Source organism: Neovison vison, chromosome 9 (genome assembly GCF_020171115.1).
Source record: "Neovison vison isolate M4711 chromosome 9, ASM_NN_V1, whole genome shotgun sequence".
Classification (NCBI taxonomy): Eukaryota; Metazoa; Chordata; class Mammalia; order Carnivora; family Mustelidae; genus Neogale; species Neogale vison.
In genome coordinates, this window is record NC_058099.1 from 52,717,473 (window position 1) to 52,724,185 (window position 6,713).

The following is a 6,713-nucleotide window of genomic DNA, read 5'->3' on the forward strand; positions in this document are numbered from 1 at the left end:
ATCATGACCTGAGCCGAAGGCAGCAGCTTAACCCACTGAGCCACCCAGGTGCCCCCGGTAAGAAAGTCTTGAAAGGGTTGGTACAGTCCAGCTTATGAACCCTCGGATCTGACCTGCCAAGGTCGCTTTCCTGGACAGAGGCTCCCACTAAAGGGAAACTACAAAGAATGGAATCAAAACCGAGCAGGATAAGGGAAATAAAGACAAAGCAATGGCCCAAACCAAACTGTAGGAGGAAACAGAGCCAGGAAAATCTCAGAAACAAGCCACCGCAGTTTTTAACACTCACAAAACACCACAAGACAGAGTTCCATGAAGTCAGAGACGCTTTCCTGAAGCTTGCCCCCATCTCAAAGTTCAAGTAAATTAATCTTACATAAAAATAAGCAACAGGGTGTCTGGATGGCTCACTGGCTTAAGCCTCTGCCTTCAGCTCAGATCACGATCTCAGGGTCCCGGGATCAAGGCCCACATCGGGCTCTCTGCTCAGCGGGGAGCCTGCTTCCCCCCTCTCTCTCTGCCTGCCTCTCTGCCTACTTGTGATCTCTCTCTGTGTCAAATAAATGAATAAAATCTTAAAAAAAAATAAGCAACAGAAAAGTATGCGGTCAAATCCCATATGAAGTGAACACAGTTAAAAAGGGAGCAGAATTGGGACGCCTGGGTGGCTCAGTTGGTTAAGCAGCTGCCTTCAGCTCAGGTCATGATCCCAGCATCCTGGGATCAAGTCCCACATCGGGCTTCTTGCTCGGCCGGGAGCCTGCTTCTCCCTCTGCCTCTGCTGCCACTCTGTCTGCCTGTGCTCGCTTGTGCGCGCTCTCTCTCGCTCTCTCTCTCTCTCTCTGGCAAATAAATAAATTAAATCCTTAAAGAAAAAAAAAAGGGGGAGCAGAATTGAATGCTACAAATGAAAGCATGACAGAAAGACATGACCATAAAACAGATGAAACCTGTAACGTACTATTTCAAGATAAGCTAAAGGACCCTAACAAAATGGTACAAGACAGGAAAGAATTAGAATTAGAAAAACTCCGAAAGAAGGTGACAACCATCAGAGTTAGAAATGAAAGAAAAAAATTTCAGTGATGAAGACTAAGAGGGGACACAAAGTAAATACACGTGACAGAAAATGCCTGAAAGGACACAGGAAATAAAAAAAGGAAAGTTTTCTGAGTGAAAAGAAATGAAGGAGAGATCAAAAGGATTCAAAAGAAAGTGACAAAATACTGAATCCAGGCAAAGAATAACCATTGTTCAGATAGCAGGAGTCCCCGAGTTAAGAAGGCAAAAGCAAGGAAACAATACTAAAAACCGTAATCCAGGAAAACTTTCCTGAAGTAATAAAAAGATTTTAATGTACATTTTTCTCTAGGATTTCATTTATTTATTTATTTGACACAGAGAGAGAGACAGTGAGAGAGGGAACACAAGCAGGGGGAGTGGGAGAGGGAGAGGCAGGCTTCCTGCCCCGCAGGGAGCCCAGTGTAGGGACCCTGGGATCATGACCTGAGACAAAGGCAGATGCTTAATGACTGAGCCACCCAGTGGCTCAGCCAACCAGGTGCCCCTTAACATACATTTTGAAAAGCAAACTGTATACCAGAGAATACTGAACACTAGATACATTCTAAGGTAATTACTGCGTTTCAACAAAAACTTGTGCACAAATGTCTGAGTGACATTGGTCATTATAGCCAAAGAGTAAAAAAAACACCCAAATGTCTATTAAGTGACCCATGGGTCAATAAAATATGAAATATTATTCAACCATTAAAAGGAATGAAGTAATGATACATGACACATAGGTAAACCTTGAAAACATATGCTAAGTGAAAGAAGCCAAACACAAAAGACCACAGATTGTAGGACTTCATGTATATGAAATGTATAGAATGATGAAACACATAGAAAGTAGACTTGTGGTTGCCGGAGGGTAAGGAGAGGGGGAATTGGATCTAACTGCTAAAAGGTACGACATTTCTCTTTGGGAGGGAAGGAAATGTTCGGGAATTGGATAGCAGTGATTGCCTTGGAACATGGTGAATATACTAAAAACCAATGAATTGTACGCTTTAATATTATGAATTTTGATAGATGAGTTATATCTCAACTTTTCAAATTCATTATCCAAAAAGAAATCCTATCTAAAAAGTCTCCGTTAGCAAAATCTTTTTTTCTTCTTCTCTGTCTCTGGTATCAGCTTTTGGTAACACTAAGGTTCAAGGGCCTACCTCTGCATGTATTAGGAAGACAACATCAATGAAGAGCCGAAGTCAGATCTGTGGCTGAATTTAAACCTTGAGTAGAGTTCTAACCAACTGAACATGGCAGAGATGATGTAGTAAAAGCTCCCTTTTCATATACCAGAGTGAAAAGGTAATGAATGATGAGGAAAGTAGCGAGGTACAGTAATAGAAATGTCAGTGATATAGGGAGCTGGGTCAAAGAATTATAGGTTGCTCACATAATGTGTTCCAAGCCATACTTGAAACTTCCCTACGAAACTCCACAAGATAAATACTTTAGCTAATCTGTATGGTAATTACAAATTCCTTATGATACACAATCGACATCAGCCTTTCTCCAACGTGTAGCTAACTCTATAAATAACGCTTTCCATTTGAAAACATTCGATACATCATTATCTATAAAAAAATTATCCAATACCTCAAAGCCACTCCTACTCTCATCATGCCAACCATAACAAACATCCCTTCTCCAGACAGTATGCTAAGAACTTTCTATATCTCTACACCGGCACTCTACACCAACCTCAAGGAGAAGATACTTTTTAATGTTCCCACTTTATACCTAAGGAACTGAGGCTTAAAGATATTCATTCAGGAGCGCCTGGGTGGCTCAGTGGGTTAAGCCTCTGCCTTCCACTCGGGTCATGATCCCAGGGTCCTGGGATAGAGCCCTGCATCCAGCTCTCTGCTCAGCGGGGAGCCTGCTTCCTCCTCTCTCTCTCTCTCTCTCTGCCTTCCTCTCCACCTAATTGTGATCTCTGTCTGTCAAATAAATAAAATTAAAAAAAAAAAAGACATTCATTCAATCTCCTGTCCAAAGTCTCAGTTCTAGCAAGTGACAGAATCTGGATTCAAGCCCAGATTAGCAGACTCCACAGTTCTGCTATGTCTTGCTATTTGTCGTCAAGACATGATTCACCCCCAGCCAGAGAGCACATGAGACCTTGCTTATCAGAAAAGCACTTCTCCCTACCACAGATTTCTCAAACACAGCTCATTCTTACCCACCCCTCCCACCCCCCAACTAACTACAAGGCAGAGTCCTGTTAATGAAAGATAACTCAGACCTCCAGTGAATTCTCAATACAAATGGCACTTCCACAGGCTCAGGCCCAATCTAGGCCATTCTGTAGCAGTGATGGATAAAGGCAAAGTTTAGATCAGCTTTTTTGTTACTCTATTAATAGATGGATCTTCTCTCAATAATGGAGTTGGACTTCTCTCACCATTCCTACCAAAATAGATGAGGGGATGTGATATATAACATTCTTCAGTAAGAAGTTTTTTAGACATAGGTAATAGAGCCAAATATAGGTGATCGAGGCCAAGGGATCAATGATCTAAACATCCTAAGAGTTAAGCACCAGCCAGAAAGATCATTCTACGTTAGGTTGCAGAGCCACTGCTGGTATAAAGTTTCCTACGTCACAGCTGAGTCCTTCAGTGGGTCGTACAGAATGCATTCATCCCTCAGTGTGTCTGTACAGATCAGGGGAAAAGGGAAGGGTGCGGGTGGGGTTGGGGATCTCATCTCTCAGTGTGTCTGGGGATAAAAACATAGAAACCACTATTATTGAGCACTTACTATGTGCCAGATACTAGGCTAACTGTAACTGATCTCACTGAATACTTCCAATAGCCCTATAAGATGATTACACATATTTCATGGACGAGAACACTGATGCTTAGAGAGGATGAGTAACTATAATAAAGCTACAGTACTACTACTTATAATAAAGCCATTCAGTGGGAGGGATGCCTGGGTGGCTCAGTTGCTTGAGCAACTGACTCTTGGTTTCAGCTCAGATCATGATCGCAGGGTTTTGAGATTAAGCCCCAACGGGGGACTCAGGACTCAACCCCAGTCTGCTTGAGATTTTCTCCCCTGCCCCTCTGCTCCCCACCCCACCTCTAAAATAAATAAATAAAATTCTTTAAAAAAAAATATTCAGGTCTTAATCTCACAAAACAAACTGAGGGTTGCTGGGAGGAGGGGGGTTGGGAGAAGGGGGGTGGGGTTATGGACATTGGGGATGGTATGTGCTTTGGTGAGTGCTGTGAAGTGTGTAAACCTGGCGATTCACAGAACTGTACCCCTGGGGATAAAAATATATGTTTATAAAAAATAAAAATTTTTTTAAAAAAATAAAATAAATATAAATACAAAATAAAATAAAATAAAATAAAATAAAAAATAAAAAAAGATATTCAGGGGCACCTGGGTGGCTCAGTCATTAAGTGTTTGCCTTCAGCTTGAGTCATGACCCCAGGGTCCTGGGATGGAGCCCCACATGGGGCTCCCTGCTCAGTGGAAAGCCTACTTCTCCCTCTTCCACTCCCCCTGCTTATATTTCCTCTCTCACCGCCTCTGTCAAATAAATAAATAAAATCTCTTAAAAAGGTTGGGGGGCGTACCTGGGTGGCTCAGTGGGTTAAAGCCTCTGCCTTCAGCTCGGGTCATGATCTCAGGGTCCTGGGATCCAGCCCCGCATCAGGCTCTCTGCTCAGTGGGGAGCCTGCTTCCCTTCCTTTCTCTCTGCCTGCCTCTCTGCCTAATTGTGATCTGTCAAATAAAAATCTTAAAACAAAACAAAACAAAACAAAAAAAAACTTCAAGCTCCAGACTAAAATTAGTCCCCTCTTTCCTCTTAGGAGGTTGCACTGTATTTATTTCATCTTCATTTTAAGGGAAACCACTGTTCGTTTCTACTCTACCATTGTTTGTTGTTACTAGGCGCTAACTGGTCAATAAAACAGATGATGAAATGGTAGGGTTTTCTCTCCAAAATCATGCGAAGTATACAAAACACTCATGTGTTCTGTATTTGAAAGCGTTGGACACCAACCGAAATTGCTGCTCAAGTAAGCTAGGCAGAATCATTAGAGATATCCTTAAAACGAAAAAATATGCATTTGCCTAGGATAAATACCACGACGGAGTAAAGAACAGTCAAAAGGAGGCTCTACTTCGGAAGAAAATTTACAGCCTTGGAAAAACAGCTGGATTTTCTGTCTCCTAGGAGTCCTGGTGGATGAGCAGTAGAAACTTCAGAGAGCAACTCATTCTTTCGTTTATCAAACACTGATAGAGTGTCTAGTGTGTGGCTGGGGTTTTGTTTTGTTTTGTTTTTTGTTTTTTGGTTTTTTTTTTGTTTTTCCTTTAAGGATGAAAAAGACGTGGTCCTTGTCCTCGAGGAGTTTTCTGATTCTTGGAGGGGAAAAGCCGGCAGTCCGGAGTTGTAAACCTTAGAAGTTCCAAGTCCAGGCCCTCTAGGTCCTGTCCTCTGGTCCCTACTCAGTCCTCTGGGTGCTGCTGCAGCGGTCTCCGGTTGGGACGCTCCAGTATCTTCCCCCAGCTGGGCGGAGAGGCCCAGCCCAACGAGGTGGAGGCGTGTCCCCACAAAGGACCCCAACAGCGCCAGGACAACCACGAAGTAACTCGGGGTTCCCCATAACTCTCATTGCTACCACCCATACCTTCCTCAACACCTCCCCGCCCAAATCGTTCGCCTCGAAGCCCCCACATCCCGTGGTTACCTCAGGGGGCTCCCGTGGTCCAGACCGCACACCCCAGACCCCAGGGGCAGCTCCAAATCTCAATGGTAGAAAGACGCCTAGGCAGATCGCCGGGGTCAGAGCAAAAACTGTTGGAGCCCGACGGACTCTAGGACCCGGGGAGGGGGAACGAAGAGCAAACGGAGACAGAAGGGGAAAAACCCGGGGGAGAAGTGTTTACAACGGCCACTTCCGGAGGCTCGGCCTCGCTCGCAGACCTTCACAGACTTTCACAGGCTTCCCGGCCCCGCCTCAGTCGGCCCCGCCCCAGTCGGCCCCGCCCCAGTCGGCCCCTTTCCTCCAGCCTCTCGCCGCCGGCAGCTCCAGGATACGCACTCGGAGAATCCGGCGCTCCGATTGGAAGAGGAGGGCCCGCGAAGCTGCGCGGCCGTGCGGGAAGGCGAGCAGGCGCATGCGCCGTTGCTGAGGAGCGGCGCGCTCGTGACCACGCGCGATCCCGCGGCGCACGCGCCCCTGCCGCACGAGAACGCTCCGGCCCGCGCTCCAGTGTTCTGTTCCCAGCGTGAGGTCTCCAGGTCACCGGCTCAGAATGCGCAGAGGCGCCAGACAATGCAGATTTCTTAATCCTAACCCCTTCTCCACGCCTACTGAATAAAACTCTTGAGAGGCTGGATCCCCGATTGTGCGTTAAACTGCCAATGGAGCCCCGCGGGGTCTGTGGGTCGGTGGCAGGGCCGGGGGTAAATTTTGCTGGCTCGGCTTCTGCGCTAGCGGCTGGCTTCTCGCTGTGCAGCCCGCTCTCGCCTGCAGGACGCCCCTTGTCCCCTCCTCCCATACCCATTGTATCCCAGCTTGGGGTTGTGAACAGTGTGGAGAAAGCGCAGGTCAACGCGCTGACACTGTTGCAGCGCCTTTCATTATAAATATGACAAAACGAGGCACCTCGGA

The 6,713-nt window shown here is 45.9% G+C and overlaps 1 protein-coding gene across 4 annotated transcripts in view; it reads right to left on the reverse strand.

Annotated features, from left to right (window-relative positions):
* The window catches only part of CCDC171 (coiled-coil domain containing 171), a 292,691-nt gene extending 286,758 nt beyond the window's left edge, over positions 1-5,933 (reverse strand). For all 4 annotated transcript variants that reach the window (XM_044265626.1, XM_044265625.1, XM_044265624.1 and 1 more), the window contains exon 1: positions 5,787-5,933. The gene's annotated coding sequence lies outside the window, so the exon portion shown is untranslated. The remainder of the gene's footprint in view (positions 1-5,786) is intronic.
* Positions 5,934-6,713: the final 780 nt, after the last annotated feature.